This window comes from Ambystoma mexicanum, chromosome 4q, assembly GCF_040938575.1.
Source record: "Ambystoma mexicanum isolate Mex_15411 chromosome 4q, UKY_AmexF1_1, whole genome shotgun sequence".
Taxonomy (NCBI): domain Eukaryota; kingdom Metazoa; phylum Chordata; class Amphibia; order Caudata; family Ambystomatidae; genus Ambystoma; species Ambystoma mexicanum.
Window position 1 is genome coordinate 1,246,856,985 of NC_090928.1, and position 19,373 is coordinate 1,246,876,357.

General features: G+C 46.9%; 1 protein-coding gene across 5 annotated transcripts in view; it reads left to right on the forward strand.

The window, feature by feature from the left end:
* The window catches only part of LOC138468321 (exportin-5-like), a 2,334,215-nt gene that overhangs the window by 691,027 nt on the left and 1,623,815 nt on the right, over nt 1-19,373 (forward strand). The window lies entirely within an intron of this gene.

A 19,373-nucleotide genomic window follows, 5' to 3' on the forward strand; every position in this document is an offset into this window, starting at 1 on the left:
ATCGGAGCAGTCTTGGACACTTCCTCGGGAATAGCCTCGCCTCCCGAAGTGAGAGCTCTCCACATCCAGCAGATGGTAACGAAGATCCAGAATGCCTAACGTCTACCGGCCTTTGATTTTCTTAGGTTGCTCGGCCTCATGGCATCTTGCATTTTCCTAGTACCAGAGGCCAGGTTGAGAATAAGATCCCTTCAATGGGCACTCAGAACTCAGTGGTCCCAATTCTCAGGGAATATGTTGGATCTTCTGCAAGTCCCGAGCGCAGTTGCTCAAGATCTTCTATGGTTGGTTTGCAACGACAACATTCTCAAGGGAGAGTCTTTTTGGCAACCATGGCCAGAGATAACAGTAGTGACGGACGCCTCACTCACGGGGTGGGGAGCACACACCAACGATCTGACAATCAGCGGTCGTTGGTCTCCATCGGAGTCCAAACTACACATCAACCTGTTGGAGCTGAGGGCAATCAGACTAGCTCTGAAGGCCTTTCTGCCCTCTGTACAGGGAAAGAATGTCCTGATAATGACGGACAACACGGTGGCCATGTACTATCTCAACAAAAGAGGAGTAGGGTCACTACCACTGTGCAGAGAGGCAATGCAGCTATGATTCTGGCCAATACAAGATGGAATCTCTCGATCGGCAATTCACCTAGCCGGAGAGAAGAACACAGCGGCGGACGCTCTGAGCAGGCAGAGCACGGTCTCTCATGAGTGGGAGATAGCTCAGGAAGTCCTTCTGGAGATCTTTGTCCTTTGGGGAACCCCCCAAGTGGATCTGACCGCCACCGCGATCAACCTGAAGTGCGATCAGTATTGCTCAAACTAATTTCCTCAAAGAGGAGCTCTGGGAGACGCTTTCATAGTGGAGTGGAAATTTCCACTGCTGTATGCGTTTCCCCCAGTCCCCGTGATTCCTCAGGTAATCGGGAGGTTGAGGAAGTTCAGGAAAACCATGATCCTAATTGCCCCGGATTGGGCCAGGAGGACGTGGTACATCTGCCCTCCAATATGTCTTCCACAAAGAGAGGATCTTCTCTCGCAAGAGAAAGGTCAGGTTCTCCATCCAGAGGTCAAGACACTCAACCTTCACGCATGGTTTCTGAGAGGTTGAGATACAAGGATTGGGATCTTCCGGATGACGTAATGGAAATCTTGCTTTCGGCCAGAAGACCAGCAACAAAATCTTTGTACCGTTGTCGCTGGAACAGATTTAGTAACTGCTGCAAAGACAAGGATGTGGACCCTTTTCAGTGTGGCACCCCAATGGTGCTGTATTTTCTGCTACATCTAGCTAATCTGGGGCTCCAGATAGGAACAATCAAAGGATACCTTGCTGTGCTGTCCATTTTCAAGCGCTCCTCAGAAGAGGTTTCATATTTCAAAATACCGTTAATCATTCAATTCTTAAAAGGGCTAATGTATACCCTCCAGTTCCTTTTCATGTACCAACTTGGGATTTAAATTTAGTACTAAAATTCTTGACTTGCATACCTTTTTGAGCCTCTGCATTCATGTCCATTGAGGCTTTTAACTCTAAAAACTGTTCTTCTTGTGGTCCGATCAGCCCGCAGGGTTAGCGAACTTCAGGCTCTCTCATGCAAACCACCATATACTATTTTTTTATAAGGCTAAGGTAGTCCTTAAAGTTAAACCATCGTTCTTGCCAAAAGTAGTCTCGGACTTCCATTTGTCACAAAAAATAGTACTATCAACTTTTTATCCTTCTCCTCATCTGGGCAAGGAAGAGGAGAGATTACAGACTAGATCCCCTCAGTCTGGAAAAAAAGGGGAGGGAGGCGATGACGCCCAGGGCGAACTCTCGGCATATGTAAAAGCCTTTCATGACCGCCTTAAGAGCCTTGCAGATTTCTTGGAGGGTCTCCCTCCCTGAGGAGACCCCCAGGAGTTGGGAGTGCTAGCAGAGGTTTTGGGAAAATGCACCACAATCCGTTCTGGCAGCCCTCTCCAGAAGGATGTCTGCAGGTGGCTAGGAAGGTCTCGGAGAAGCACAGGGCAAACGCACAGATGATCAAGAAACTGGATAGCTGTTTCAGGCTGACGGATGGGGATTCAATTCTCCTGGCTTCCCACCCTCAGCCTCACTCCTCACTGGTGGCTGCGGCCTCACTCTATTCTAAATCATAGTCTTCATCGTCTTACTCCTCAGGAGCTCCCTCCAGTTGTCTTTCTAAAGAGGACAATGTCCTTGTCTTTGGGCAAACAATGCTATGTCATGTCAAGGCTACATTTGCCGCAGACCAACACTAACGCCCTATTGACTGCGTCTATTCAAAAGCTGTGGTGAGAGCTGGGGGGAGTTTGTGCCTGACCTCCCACTGGAAAGACTGGTCTCCTTCAAGGCCGGTCTGGCAGATGCCTGTGCCGTTGCGCAGGACCTCATGGAGTCTTCGGTCTCCCACATTGACACAGCCAGCAGAGGGCTGTTTTTTGGGGTCTAGATGAGAAGGATGGCGTGGATGCATGCTACTAAATCTTCTGATGTGCTGGTTAGGATTCTAGATCTCCCCTTCAAGGGTGTGGTACTTTTTCATTAGTCAGCCAATGACAAGTTGACAAAAAAGAAAACTTCTATGCAGGTTACCAAATCCTTGGCCATTCTGACTAAGCCAGGGCAAAAGTTATTTCCTCAGCCTCAAGCAGGGCTGAATTCAAACCCTGCGCCATTACCAGATTCAGGGGGTTTCGGGTACGCCGAGTCAGACAGGGGCTCTGATTTCTACTCCAGGATTTTTGTGGTACCCACGAACAACCAGGCTAGCCCGAGGGTAGTCCTTGACTTGTCATTTCTCAATCTGCCTTCACCGCTCAAATGAATCAAGAGGATTACTTCCACACACATAGCAGTCTCTGTGTGCAGGGGACTGGATGGGTTTCCTAGACCTCAAGGATGCGTACATGCATGTCCCCATTTACCAGCCGCATCAGAAGTTTCTGCGGTTCACGATTGTCTTACCACTTTCGATACAAGGTGCTTCCTTTCGGCCTGAACTCATCCCCTCCCGTCTTCATGAAGTTGTTGAACGCAGTGGTGGTGCTTCTCCGCCTAGAGGGCCTGCCCCTATACCCTTATTTGACCATCTGGCTGTTGAGAGCCAGTTCACCCGAGGGGGTGGCACACTCCTGCCAGAGATTGGCTAATACTCTTCATCAGCTGGTCTACCTAGGCGTACGCTTGCACACAGGAGTTCATCAGGTGTTTCCCACGGCCAAGAGACTCCTCTCCCTTCACAATGCCAACTCGACCATCTTGACGTGGTGGTTCCAGCACCTTCTGGGGCTGATGGCCTCCTGTGTGCTCACAGTACAGCACGCCTGCCTCAAGATGAGGCGCCTCCATCTCCACCTGGCAGCCAATTGGGATCAAGAGACAGGGTCTCAGTAGGACAAGCTCTCAATATCCCTGCTACTGTCTGATATTCGCTGGTGGTTGATGCCATGAGGGGGCCCCTCGTCATCCGACGGGAGCCTACCCTGGTGGTGACTGACTCCTTTTTCGGGTTGGGGACTTCTCTAGAGGCTACTCGATTCATTGGGCATGGTGTAACGCTCACCTGATTCCCACGGAGGCGCTGGTCTAGGCAGGAAGGAGTCTGTGACTCAAAGTGATGTCCAGGACTCGATTGGCTTCTGGGGCTGAGCCTCTTCGCACTGTGTGTCGAACTCGAAGGCTGAGATTTCTGCAGATGAAAGAATATATGGGGTTAAAGATCTGGGCAATTGAGTGTCCTTTCTCTCTCTCTCTCTCTCTCTCTCTCTCTCGCTCTCTCTCGCTCTCTCTCGCTCTCTCTCGCTCTCTCTCGCTCTCTCTCGCTCTCTCTCGCTCTCTCTCGCTCTCTCTCGCTCTCTCTCGCTCTCTCTCGCTCTCTCTCGCTCTCTCTCGCTCTCTCTCGCTCTCTCTCGCTCTCTCGCTCTCTCGCTCTCGTCTAGAGCCCCCAGGTAAACGTGCTCACCTTAGATAGGTGAATGCTGGGCTCTCCATCTGCGTCTGGTGCAGGGTGCCGTTGCCAGTTCCTTCACTGGGCGAAACGTAGGCCTCTTAACATCAGAGGATTGCAACCGCTGTTAACAGCACGAGCGGTGAGTTTCCGGACACCTTTTAGTCCATATAGTCTTTAGGTGCGTGGACACGTAAGTATTGAACAGGGCTCGGAATAATGCTTTGTTCTATTTGTTTTGCAGGGCTCTAGCGTTAGAAGATGGTATGAAGAGAGCCAAAGCTGGAGCCAGAGCCTTGGAAAGAAGCGCTTGGAAATGCGTGAGTATATGCGAGCGCTTTAACTGTCTCTTTCCTTCACAGCTGAGTAGTTGCAGGCGCTCTATTGTGGAGAGCGCGATGGGCGTAAGTAAATACCTGTCTAATGTCTCTTCTTCTGTCTTTCAGATGCTGGGTTGCAGTGTTGAAAACATCCGGAATTCGCGGATTGCCGGTGAGTAATAACTATGCTTTTGTCTCCACAGGCGGAGGTGCAGCGTGAAGAAATGGTCGCTGCCGATGGACCAGGTAAGGAATGCGTTGCATGTGAAGTAGTCGTGCTAACCTATTGTTTCTTGTCTTTTACAGGCGCTGCGGAAGACTGGATACTGGAATGGTAAGTATTGTTCTTGCAGGTACAGGATCGGAAGAAGAAAAGCTGGAACAGACTCGGTGAGCGTTCTGCTGCAGATGCAGAATAACGCGAAGCACGCTTCATCAATCGGGTGTGGTTTAAATAGCCTAGGAGTGATGAGGCGTCTTCCTCCACGGCCCCGCCTAGGTAAGAAAAGAGTTCCTGTTCCAGAAGAGTTCCAGTGTTGTATCCAGGGCGTGGAGCTTGCCCCACCCAGGTAAGAAAATAGTTCCGGCTTACAGAGGATTCCTATGTAGCTGGTAAGTAAGCAGCATGGTCTGCTGCAGGTAAGTCCACCCAAGCATCTTCACATATAATATGAGCCCGGCGCTTCCAGTGCCGGGACCGATGGCCTTGATGAGCCTGGTGCCACTGGCGCCAGGACAAGGTCCAAAAGGTCCCAGTAGGGACCGGCTGGTGCCTAGGCTTAGGATTAGGGGCCTGCTTCCAAGGACGTTGGGCTGGTCCTGGCTCCTTGGAAGCAGTGATCATGACACATGGTCCACAGCATAAGCCCTCTTGCATATCAATATGCTCGAGCTCAGGGACAGGTCAGTTCTGGTCAGGACAGAAAACTCCACTACAATGTTTTACCTCAAAGGGCAGAGTGGCACCTGTTCCCTTCCATCCCCCCATTGCATGGAGTAGGTGTTAGGCAATGTTTGCATGCAGTACCCTCTGGGACCACTACGCACAGCTATGACTACAGGTGTAAGCAAAACCAACCTTCGGTATAAGTCTGTACCACAGAGTTTTTGGTAGCGAGTTGAGCAGCCAGGTGTATCTCAAGAGGGAAAGTGATCTGTAAGGGTGTTACAGAGGTATTCAGATAGACACTTATACTCAGTTTCTTGGTAAAACTCTTAATGTATTACACAGTCAGTTAGAAACATTTACTAAAAGGAGGGAATCAATATGACACAAAAATATACTATAGTACTTCACACTATCGGGTTCTGAGGCATTTAAACTACTTTAAAGGAGGAGCAAAATGGCATTCCGAGAATTTGAAATGGGAGCAAAAAGGCATAAGATAATAAAACAAATATTAGTTACTTTTAAAGGTGTCCGGTCAAAGGATAGAAAACAAAAGGATCTAACATTATGGTTAAGTTGCTGTTTCCATAGGAAGAGCACTTTTTGGGCGGCTTATAACTTCGCTCTCCCCAGACGGATCCTCACCAAACTTTGCAAAAAAAGTAGTTGGGTCACTCTGAATTTATTTGCAAAGTTTGGTGAGGATTCGTCCAGGGGGGGGAAAGTTATAGGGGGGGTTCCAAAACTTTTTTTTTTCCCCATAGACTGAATGGGAAAATCTTTGCGCACGGCTACAGCCCGAACCGCTGGACGGATTTACACCAAATTTGCGGCAGGAGCGGCGGCCTGGTCCCAAAAGCGTGCTTTTGTAAATTTGGTGTAAATCCGTCCAGTAGTTTTTTTTAAAAATGACCAAAATGTAAGGCAAAAAAATTAGTGATATCTGCGTTCGCTTCGCGGACGGACTTCCCTGTTCGCTCCGCGGACAGCACCCCGATTGGCCCGTGGGCTTGCGTAATGTCCGCGGACATGCGACGTGTTCGCTGATTGGACGACGAGGGGCGTGGAGCGCGTCAGATTTTCTGTGGCGCCCGCCATCTTGTATTCGCAGTCGACCGCGTACAGCGCAGTGAAACGGGGATAAAAAATTGTATTTAGTGCCGTGTGTTGGTGTGTAAGAGTGTTTGGGGAGGGTGGGGGAGTACGAGATAGGTTCAATGCTTTGTTTTTTTATGTGCTAGACCTTTTTGTTTCGTTTGATTTGTCCGCGGAGAACACGGCTGTTCTGACATTTTGTAAATAAACTAAATGGTGGGGTGTTTAGAGGACGGAGTATGTGTCATTTTTGTTCGCAAGGAAGGTAAAAATGAGCTATGAACACTCGCGTTGTCCTTAATTGTTCGTAAATACACAAACTGGGGGTGTCCTCAGGACGCTGTCTTTATTGTAATCTGTCTAGTTGAATGTGTTCTAAGAACACTCGCAGTGTCCCGAAATGGTTGCAATTACACAAAATGGGGGTGTTCTGAGAACGTTTTTTGTATTGTTCGTTGTCAGGGTGAAAGTGTTTTAAGAGCACTCCTTTTGTCCGCTAATAGTACAATTTCCTAGGGGCGTCAACCGACTTTTTGTCCACTAAAGAAACGATAAATCCGGCTGGTGTGCGTCGACATTATGTGATAATCCTATGACTGGCGCTATTGACCTGGCTGACTTGCTTTTGCGACACTAAATCATATCTCCCGCCACTAAGCCTGATATTATCAAAGCATTCATATTCCCCGCCTCTCTCCGTGACGTTACAGGGTGCGTCATGAAACGCGCCCAGTCGTCTGCAGTACTACGCGACTTTACACAGAACCCGGAAGACAACACACATTGTCACAACACAGCGCGCCACAATTCAGAATATGAAACTGTGATTTAAAAGCAAAGAGCAAGATTGTAAATGTTGTAAAGTACATTTATTTGACATCAAATGTTTAGATAATATTCTGCAATTTGCATTTGTCTTTGTTGTCGATCCGCAAAAGTTCATGTTGAGACACGCGATGTTCCTTTGCGGTACAGAGAGTGTTAGATCAGGTTACAACTCCGTGCGTCACAATTCAGAATATGAAACTGTGGTTTAAAAGTAAACAGCAGGATTGTACACTTGGTAAAGTACTTTTATTTCACATGAAATGTTTAGTGAATATTCAGCGATTTGCTATTGTCTGTGCTGTCGATCAGCAAAAGTTTATTTGGAGCCGCGCGTTGTTCCTTTGCGGTAGATAGGCTGTTGGTTTATGATAAAAGCAGTAAATGGTCTCTCTGATAATCGGAAGGTTGCTCCAACAACGAGCCATTAGACCACCGTATTGGTTGGTATGTTGTTTGTAGCCGCTAGTACTGCGTAAGGGCATATTGGTCCTTGGCGATTGTCCCATAAAATGGTGATGGTCATGAAGTTGCATATTTGGACTTGCACCTGGCAGTTGAAGACCCCATCCGCTGGAGTCTGTAAATCGTGACATAGACAAAACGGGGCCACGTACCTGTTTTAAAAAACATAAATTAGTCTCACCAGCCGATCTTCATTAAAAATCATCCTTTTATTTATTAGGGCGTGAAACTATTTGCTATCGAGGATAGTGCAACAGAGTATGTTAATAATAAAAAAATATGTTCCCATTCATATAGCGCTAAGAAATGTGAGGTATCTAGGCGGTGCTTATTATTAACCACGGTGTGTGGTGCTCATTTATCGACCACGGAAGGATGAAAGGCTGAGTTTGGGCTTGCCTGGATTCGAACTTGCGTTAGCAAGCTGTGCACGGATGTCAAAGCGAGCGCTGTACTCGCTGTGCCACTTGACAGGCTACAGTAAAGTGGCACAGCGAGTAGAGCATTTGACCGCCTATAGACCGGTTAAATTATTTCTATTAACCCACTCTGTGTCGTCTGCCTTTTTCAGAGCCCTCTAAACGACAGGGGATCAATTCGGCGGTTGTAATTATATTTGCTATAAAGTAATGTAAAGGGTTACTTATAGTACAATTGCAATTTCCATTGTCTACGAGTGGTGCAGTCCGAAAGTACGACTCTGCGTGTGCCAACGATCTTTCGCATAGTGATATAATATGTAAAAGTGGTTTCGTTTCAGAAATTTCATGTTTATCTTCTCTTACGTTTTAGCCACACTCCTTCAAGAGAAGTCTTTCATCACAATCTGTCTGTCAAGGTCAAAACACAATACAACCTTATAGTCTGCTTCGTGAGCCTCTCTGGGGCCCGAGAAAAAAATGAAGCAGCTGACCTTCACTGTGAACGAGCATAAATTCTTACTTTGCAACATTCTGTGTAAAGCCAACTTTGTTAAAGGGACGTTATGGTTAAGTTGCGCTACTAAAAACCTATGAAATTCAGTGAAAAAAACTTTGTTAAAGGGACGTTATGGTTAAGTTGCGCTACTAAAAACCTATGAAATTCAGTGAAAAAAACTTTGTTAAAGGGACGTTATGGTTAAGTTGCGCTACTAAAAACCTATGAAATTCAGTGAAAAAACTTTGTTAAAGGGATGTTATGGTTCCAAGTAAAACCGAAAAACCCTTGAAATTCGGCAGTTATGGTAAGCTAAGCAACCATAACTCGCGCCACCACCGTGCACTGCTAAGACTAACACCCAGGACATCAAAGATGACATCACAAATGTCATTGATGACATCACTGATGACATCACATGTGTATGTACTTCTCATGGAATATGTGTAGAAGGGATTCTTATTATGTTGCAAAAAAAGTGTCAAGCATCATTGCAAGAAATATACCCTAATAAGTACATTGAACGATGCATTGATATAAATAGCATCCTATTATGGGGTTCTATCTAGTATACTAAGCTACTCATACAGAAACATAACATTGTGTGCAGCGTACAAGATGAAGGTATGATATTCGTAATGTTAATATGTTGAATAATGAAATGATAATTGTTTTCTTAATAGATTTTTGTGTACTGTGAAATATGTATTAAGTAGCTAATAAAACCCATGTATTACATAATTGCATTACTATAGACAAAACACAAAGACACAACACATACCAATATGGGTATATACAGGGAAAGTGAAGTTAGCAAAAAAGCACAATTAGTAGCAGAAACAATTCATAAATTAACTGATTAGTTTCATGCAAATAAATGATTGCTCTGTTTGACAGCTGCTATTTACCCTACGTATATGCATCATTTGATGTGATTGGACGCTAAGGAAATTAGTGTGAGTACAATGTATACAAATATGACCATATACAGGGAAAGTACAGCCATAAAAAAACAGAACTGTCAGAAAGTGCTCATAAGTCTAGTGATTATCTTTATGCACAAAAAGGATTGCTGTCTTTCAAGCTTGTTTTCCCATATGTATATGTTTCATATGATGTGACTGTACTCTAAGAGAATTACTGTAAGAACCTATTAGAAGGATACGTCTACAAATAAAATATAATTCTTAGTTTCTGACTGTTACTGAAGAAAACCATGTGGCCTAGATATGTCAGCAAAAGAAAAAAATAGTGGGGCAGACATGTGATGTCATCAGTGATGTCATCAATGACATTTGTGATGTCATCTTTGATGTCCTGGGTGTTAGTTTTAGCAGTGCACGGTGATGGCGCGAGTTATGGTTGCTTAACTTACCATAACTGCCAAATTTCAATGGTTTTTCGGTTTTACTTGGAACCATAACGTCCCTTTAACAAAGTTTTTTCACTGAATTTCATAGGTTTTTAGTAGCGCAACTTAACCATGAAGTCCCTTTAACAAAGTTTTTTTCACTGAATATATATATATATTTTGGTTTCCATTTAGGAAAAAAGTGTTTTTATACCAAAAACAGGGGTTTGGTGGGGGACCCCCTCTAAAAAAAGAAAAAATAATCGACCTTTTTTTCCCAGTCCTTTTGACTCGAAACTATTGCATTTCGATCCTTCTGATTCGATCCTTTCACCTATAACCACTCTTAAACAGTGCAAATAGTTTGCGTTCACCAGAGGAGTTAGTTCAATGCAATAAGTAGGCCAAAGTCACAAGACTAGTCTTGTATAGGTAAAAACGGTTCTGGTAGTTAAACGGAAAGGTCTTTGCCACGGTTTTCAGAAGTAGTTTATAGAGGAAAGGTTCATATGTCGGGTCACAAGCTGACTAGGCCTGCAAGTTGCCAAAGTTTCACGCACTTTCGCAGTGAGAGGTGTTCTCTCGGTCAGATTTTCACAGTATCTTAATATGAAGAAAAAGATGCAGCTGAAGACTTCTGTTCCTGGCAGTTCCTGCAGATCTCGCTGTTCCTGAGCCTCGGTCGTGGGGACAAGAGGGAGGACGTCGGGGGACTCCTGCACTGCAAGGGGACTGGTCACAAAGGTGTCAAACTGGCAAATCTTCAAATCTGGTAGCTGTATTCAAGCACACAAACTGGTGTCCTTCTCCCTGGTTATTTGGTTTCCTGCAGGACCAGCTCCGAGAATGGTGTCCAGGTGGCTTACGAGTTGATTGGTCCCACCAACTCAAAGGAAGAAGTCGTCCTTGAAGGGCTTCTCTGTCGAGATGAACTTGGTGATTCGGACATGCAGCAGGGCTTCACCGGGCAAACCAACGGTCCAGGAGTTGCAGCAGTCGTCCCCGTCCAGCTCGTCTTCGGTTCTTTCGTTCCAGTGGTCGACTCTGCCTTCCAAGCCCAGAGACTCTCCTTTTTCCAGTTTCCTCCCATTCATTCCAGCCTAGCTGCCACTCACCCAGCAAGGTGGCTGTCCTTGCCGGACAGTCAGCCAGCCAATCACGCGAGAGTGCATTTGGGTCTCCTAGGAGACTACGCACAGGGAATTTTGAGCACCTCCCTCACTTCCTGCCCACCCCAGACATTCAGGCACCAGCGGCGGTCTTCAGTCCTGAAGCCCACCAAAGGCGTAGGAACAAAGGGACCGAACCTGGTTTGGCACGCAGAGACAAACTCTAGAAGGATCTTTCCAAAAAGAAATGGCAAAAAGACCGGGTCCTGTTTAAACAAAGGGGGCTCAGACGCCATCTTGAAAAACATGGCTCCCGCGATTTTTAGCTACCAGTGTTGGCGGTCGGGAAAAATCATGGTAGTTTGTTGTAAAACCACTGCCACCAGCCATTTAGATAGAAAGGGTAGCATTTGACTGCTACATGTGTTTCCAGACATGGGGGATAGTAGGTAACCCCTCCAGCACTCTATTGTAAGATAGTATGTGCTGGGTCTCGGAATTTGAAAAGACTAGTCAAGTCCATTTAACTTTACTTTCTCTGGGAAACAGTAGTTTATCCAAGAGAAGGTGTTTAAACCTTGGGAGAGCCTAAAGTGCTTCTGAGTCACTGCACTGGAGGAGTGCTGTGTGACAAACATGAAAAGATGATGCCTATGGAGTTATCTAAAACTCCATAATCGAAGAACACAAGACTAAAACACACATCAAAATACATGAGAGGGTGGGAAGAAAAGGCTCACACTCTCTCCAGGTAAAAGAATAAAGTCCTCAAAATCCAGCAAATTTGCTGGGGGTCTCTAAGGTGAATGGAATTGGCACATTTGAGACTTCTCCCTACTAGGCGGTTTCAATCTGGGAATGGGCCTTGACTGATGGTATTTGGATTTTGTTGGAACACCTTCCGGGGGACAGCAATGCAGAAGCGGACCAGCTGAGCCGCTTGGGGTTCAACAGCTAGCAGTTGGAATTGCACAGCGACTACTTGTTGACCCTGTTCCAGCTTTGAGGGTTCGCAGACCTGGACTTGATCTCATCTCCTCAGAATTCTAAGTGCCCCCAGTTTGCTTCATTGGCAGCAAGGGGTCGGGGTCTCTTGGAGATGCCTTCCAGATGTTTTGCACAGCCACAGGTGTTATGCATTCTCAACCCCGTCCATCCCCCCCTATCCCCTGCTCGAAGGGACCCTCTACTAGTTTAGGGCCTCAGTGGGCTGCAGTCTCAGATTGCCTCTTACTGACGTTTGAAAGCCTGGTTTAAACAGCGCCGGAACAGCATGCTACACATACTATTATTGCATCTGATCCAAGACTACTTGCCACATGTTATCGAACTTCAAACTTTCAATACTTTTGAAGCAGAAACAAAAGAAAAACCTATAAAAGAAAACCTATCGGGTTTTCCAAGATGGCCGCCGGGGTGAGGAGTCGCAGCTAAACCGCGCTCCGCCCGGGCTGCCGAAAATAGCACGACCGAAGCCGTGACGGACCGTCCTTTGCCCCCCCCCGATTACCAAGCTGCCCCCCATACACCCCCCCCCCCCAGCGAGGACGCAGGCGCTGTGGGAAAGCGTGCGCCACCGAAAACACGAGGAGCGAGGCAGACCGCCCCTTCCCCCATCGGGGCCGAAGGAGTCTCTCCCGCGTCGCAGGGGGCCGTCCAGCGCGGCGTCGGGCGACTGGGAGGCACCGGCCAGCGAGAGAGCGGGATCGGGGACACAGCAGAACCCGAAGAACAGAACCGCGCTCACGCCACCCCACACCGCCCCGAGGTGAGGGGAGAGCGGCGTGCAGCGGAACAGCTGCGGCGCCGGGAGAAAACAGCGCGAACAGGGCGGACCGCAGGAGAGGAGCCGCGGGGGCCGCCCTGCACGGAGCGCACAAGAGGACGTAGCGTTAAAGGTGAGCCGGCCCAGGGGGAGGTCCAGAAATAAGGCGCCCGCCCGTGCGCACATACCCCGGGGGGGGGACTCACAAAAAAATAATTAAAAAAAAAAAGAACCTCTCTCCGGCACCAACTAGATTTCCCCTGGGACACAAGGAGTCACCTCGCAAGTCTGCCCCCCCACCGCCCACCCACGCAGGCTGGATCCAAGGCCCACAAGACAGGGGTGAGGAAAGGGGGGAAACTCAGGAAGGAGAAACACATTACCGCAGAACCCCCAACAGTTAAGAACATCTCGGAGGACAAGAAAGCGAGGAGGCCCCATCGGAGGGCTACAAGAGGGCGCAGGAGCCACATAGACTATCTGACAGAGCGCCCTATCATGTCTAGAGCAAAAGGAAAGGGGAACCCCATCCAGCAGACTCCCCAAACAGCGAAACAAGGGGCCGATATTCTACAAATGTGGTCAACAGAGGGGACACCACAACCGAGAGGGAGAAACCAGGGAGACTCCACGGGGGAGGCAGAACCACTATCCCAACAGCAACCACTGACCAGGGAGGACATGCAAACCTGGTTCATGGACCTGCAGGAAAAGTCCATGTCCACAGTCCAGGAACAATTTACATCCATGAAGAACGAAATGAAACAAGCGGTACAAGACATGAGAATTGACATAAACAACCTAGAAGAAAGAACAGATATAGTGGAAAAAACGGTGCTAAGTCTTGAAGAAGACACGAGACAAAGAAGCGAAACGCAAGAACACCTGGTGACACTCACTCACAACTTGGAACTACAATGTGAGGATTTAGAGAACCGCTCTAGACGTTCCAACATCCGAATCAAGAACATGGCGGAATCAGTGCTAGACAAAGATCTGAAGGAAGCGGTGAAGGAGGTGTTCAGAGACATTCTGGGAACACAAGACATCGAGGATATCGGAGTCGACAGAATCCACAGGGTGGGACCGAAAAGAGCGGGGGCCCCAGGGGAAAGACCACATGATGTCCTGGTGGCGCTATCCTCCTACCCGCAGAAAGAACAGATCCTCAGGAGAGCCAGGGAATTGGAACATATTAAAATGAATGGGCAAGACATCCAACTGTATCAGGACTTGGCACTAATAACCCTCCAAAAAAGAAGAGCAATGGCCCCACTGGTGAAAGTGCTAATAGAAAAACAAATCCGCTACAAATGGACCTTCCCATTTGGGTTACTGTTTACATGGGAAGGAAAACAGAAAAGAGTGACCACGCTGGAAGAAGGCCGAAGCACGATGGGACTACAAGATGAAGAGATGGAGCAGATGGAGCAGGGGGAGGCCACAAACAGGAGAGAACGAACGAGAAAACCTATGGGCTGGGAATCCAGCAAGCAGAAGAAGGCAAATCCAGGGAGAGACACCCGTAGAAAGGTACCATGAGGAACACAAGAAAAACATATGCCAGGGGGACAGACACGGAAACGCTGCCACTGAGACCCAGTCGGGGGGGGGGGGGGGGTGTATGGGAACGGAGCAGGACAGACAATTCACGGAGGGCGGTCTGGTCGCGACCCAACGGTCTGGAACCAGGTAAAGACAAATGGTTCAGTGGGGTTTAGGAATCCCCATAACATACCCCCCCAAGGGTATGGAGGGCAGGGAGCGAAGGGCGCAACGCCCAAGCGTCAATAGGAACCCTCGCCCTACTTGTGGGACAGTTTGGTTGGTTTAAATTTCAAAGTTGGGGGGAAGGGAAGTTCAAGGGAGGGGAAGGGATCGGAAGAATCAAAGAGTTGAATCGAGAACAGAAGGTGACCGGATGCAATGGCATACAAACAAAATAGAATGGGGATGATACGCTTTATGACCTACAATATTAGGGGCATGAACCACCCAACAAAAAGAGCGAAACTGGAGAAACAATTCAAAAGGGAGAAGGCGGATGTGCTACTCCTCCAGGAAACCCATATCAAAACTAAGGATAAGCACAAAATGCGGATAAAAGGATACAAAATATGGGCACAGGCAACGACAACAGAGACACCCAAGCAAGTTTGAACCAGCCAAGTAGTCAGGCCTCCACTCGTGCACCCCGGTGGGAGGCTGATTGACTGGGTTCATCAGCGAGTGCAGATAGATCACAGATTGGAGTTCCAACGCAGGTCCCTGCATATTCCACCGGTTCCCTGTCAGGAGCAGCACATCCCTCAGCTCCTGGATGAAGTGCGTGCCATGTTACGGAAAGGGGCGATGGAGCTCGTTCCCCAATGGCTCTGGGGCTCCAGAGTCTATTCCAAATAAGTTCTGGTCAGAAAGAAGATTGCCGGAGGAGGGGGGGGGTCGAGGAGTCGTGTTGGAGACCCATCCTAGACCAATGTCGTCTGAACAAGTACCTGAAGTCCCAAAAATTCAGGATGGTCATGTTACAACACATGCTCGGCCAACTGGAGGAAGGGGATTTACTGACGTCGTTGGACCTAGAGCATACTTACTTCCATGCCCCCATCCACAGGAAACATCAAAGTTTTCTTTGGTTCGTGGCACAAGGACAACACTACCAGTTCAAGGCCCTACCATTCGACTTGAATTTGGCCCCAGGAGTGCTCAAAGTGCCTGGCCCCGGTGGCCTGCAGCGCATACATACATATATACCCGTACCTGGACTATTGGCTTATACGTGCCCGTTCCCGGGAACTAGACGACGAGCACAAGGAGACCACCGTCTGGCTACTGACGGAGCTGGGGTTCTTCATAAACTAGCCGAAGTACTGCTAAATGCCATAGCAGAATGCGCTTTTCCTCGGCGCCAGACTCAACACAGTGGCTTGCCTGGCGTCACCCTAGGAGGAGTGGCTAGCAGCCATTCAAGGGAAGGTGCAGAGACTGTTGTGAAGATGGCCATGGTGCGGGACATCACGTTGTTGCTGGGCATGATGTCCTGAATCTCCCTCGTCCATCTCTGCAGGTTGCATATACAACCCCTACATGAATTCTTGGATGCACGTTGGAACCAGATCCCCGGGAAGTTTCTCATTGTGGCCCCACAGACACGTAAAGGAGTTTCTTGAGGTGCTTTTTCGATCTTTCTGGCAGGTGAAGGCGCCTGCCCCGGCATGGGACTCAACGTAGCCCTTTTGGGGGCACCCTTCGAACCTATGCTTCAGGCCCCGACTCCAGTTTCTCTCCTGGAAGACGGAAGACGCCATTCCTCATGGCCATCACCTCAGCCAGATGAGTGGGTGAGATCCCAGCCCTGTCCTGGAAGCATCCGTATTGGACTTTCCATGAATTAAGGGTGGTGCTGTGTACACACCCTTCTTTCATGCTCAAAGTTCCATCGGAATTTCACCTTAATGAGCCTTTGGTGTTACCTGTTTTCTTACCTAAACCTTTGTCGCAGGAGGAAAGGACCTTGCATTCGATGAAATATATGGAATTGGGGTTGGAATCGGGAACGTAAACTGAAACAAGACGCAAGAATGATCTGCAGATTCAGATGTGTAACTCATGGTTTAAACACAGGTCATGTATTCTTAAATGTATGCTCATCCAACGGCTATCGGTCAATGGTTATCTGGCCCACCCTCTAAAGCCAACACTTGGACCATGAGGACCAAAGTCACTTGGGATCATTACTGTAGACCCTAAATAAGCTACACACCTAAACATACTGTTGGTAAAAATATATATATTTGCAGGAATTACCCATTTTCAATGATTAAGTACAAAGTGTGACCATATATCACCAGTAGAAATAGGCTAGACATTTTATATATCTTCAAGCAATATGTCTATACATATATGCAGCACCTAGTCATTTATCAGTACATTCTAACTAATCTATCTAATTGAACCCATAGAATATACCTCATGCTTATGTTCAACTTATATTACCTTGGTTCTAAAAATTAAGTATCTTCGTACCATGTTTATTTAGTAATTATCTCGGAAGAGATCGCGAAACCAATGCCTGTGCTCAACCACACTAATCCTCTTTTGAAACCACGCATGTGCAGGGAATTAGTAAATAGAACTGTGCGGCTAAAGCATGTCCTTTGTACCATAATGAGCATGTGCGAAGAACCAGTGTTCCCACCCAGCAATTAATGCGCACGTTAAAGTGGCTCTGAAACAGTTCACTGCACTAGATGGTGATTCATATGCCCCTTCGCCATTCCCATTACACACCATCCGAAGGATACGTACACATCGGCAGCACACTGCCATCCAGGTAATTTGCCAGAGATTGAACTCTAAATGCTTGTGCACAATTGAAATGCCTGTGTCTAAAGGTGCCAAATTGTATCAGTAAAATCAGGCTAAATGCGGCCCAGATATGTGTATCCTCTTCTAGTTAAACAAGACCACCATCAATTGCACTTGACTCTTCACACACTTGCCTTAAACAGGCTTCCAGCATGTCAGCTACCGCACGCATGGAATCGCAATTCAACTTTGTGTAAGATCACAAATGTAAAACCCCCTGCCCACTACCTAGGAAGCGGTAGAAATAGGATTGCCTTTAACCAGCGTCCATGCCAGCCACCATTAAATCACTTCTCTATTCAACTGTGCGGGAGCTCAGTTGCAAACTAAATTCCCCTGTCCCATTACCAAAGCTTTGCACACTGAGCATTTTAGTTAACAGGCACACCACGCCCCAATACGATAGGTTGCAACTAGCAATGCACCTAAATAATGCACTTGGCAGGACCCACCCCTCCCACCACTGTCTAAGATAGAAGCGTCCTTTCCTAGGGATAGCGGAGATCTAAATTCAATCCGGTTTTCTCCACAGCAAATAGCCCCACCGGGCCACCAGGAAAACTCCGATCCACGATAAAAACACGTGGCATAAAACAAAAAGCCTAGGTAAAACCATTACCAAACTAAAGCAACCAACAGCCCTAAACAGGCATACATTGTACTAAACATACGCCTAGACTACCTGGGAACTAACATGAATACTTCTCTTCCTTCCCTCCTTTCTTCCCATGGGACTGTTATCTTACTATCTTTGTATCCACTAATCAATGTATATGCCAACTATGTATTTATATTATATTAATGCATGTGATGAACATGTCCTATATGTAATTATGAAACAAATTGAACATAAAATAAATGTGTTACTGTAATGGCCACTTTTATCACCATCACCTTATGTCACAACATTCACTTACAGCCTTGAAAAGGACCCTGAGGGGTTGAAACAAGTGTCGGCTGACCACTTGTAAACACACAATAAAACCACACTGAAGTCAAACCTTAGGTGTAGATCTCAAATCAATCTAATAACCAGCGCAAGGTAACCAGGTACAAACTAGCTTCATTGAAGTATTCTGTTAATCGGACCAAGCGCTTTTGGAAATCGTCAGTTGTTCAATGCATTTGAACCTGCTGCTTCTGAAAGGGCTCCTGCTAAGGCTTCTATTTCCAGAGGGATTTCTGACCGCTCCCAGGTCGGCCCCGGGCACGTTCTAGGAAGGTAGTCTCATCTACTGCTAGCTGGAGTGCTGCTGTCTGACATTTGCAGTTTCCCTAAGTGGATGTCTGACCGCTTCACCAAATTCTATTGCATTGAGAGGAATTCTGGAGAGGAGTCCAGTGTTGGATAAGCAGCCCTTCGTACCCTGTTCGCTTACGCTAGTGTGACCCATCAACCTCCTCCCAGCTTGATGCATAGCCATGCGTTGTACTGCTTTACAATGTCTTCTGTCAGCATGTATATCTATGAAAGATCCAATGCTGGAGAAAGTATAATTTTATGTACTTATCTGTAACTCCTTTCCTCCTGGGTTGGTATCTTTCATGGATTCACATTCAACCCTCCCACCAATCCTGAATGTAGCTCATATTTGCACTGTTACGTGCAGTATACAAATCAGAAGATGGCCTCCATGGATGTTGAGCTAAAGGAGGCACTACCTGTTGACTGAATGGTAAAAGCCCAAAACAACACTAAGATATTAAAGTGACATCAGTTTCTAGGTTTTATATGAAACTGCTTAATGTCAGCGGATTCCCAGCGTGACGGGGAATATTCTAACAGCATGTGAATCTATGAAAGATGCCAAAGCTGGAGAACAGTAATTACCGGTATTTAACATATTCTTTGTGTGGCACTGCAGTGATACATAGTCTTCTAAAGTTGGCATTTTGCTTGTTTTGAAGGGAATTGTTAATTCCCAGTAGGTATGTTTTAAACCTGTTGCATGTCTTCGGCTCACATCGCTTTGCTTTTTCTTACTCCCGACTTTTGGATCTATGCTTGCTTATTTGGAAGCCATTTATCTAGTCAAGTTTTCCAAAAGAGCTTGTGCCAGTCTTATGCGGCATGGTGTATTTGTGTGCACTCCCTTTGGGATGTGAGTGATGAAGTCGTTCATTTCATAGATTAAATGCAGTTTGCTGGATCTTCTCTCTGGCTAGAAATACTTTATACATATGATCGAAGTTTCTCCATTGAAGCTTAGTTATGTTAGAATTAAGTCTTATTCTTCTGTAGCGTGTTTCGGTAAAGTCCCCCGATTGAAGATCGTAATCCTTCACCAGTCATTATGACATTTAGGTAAC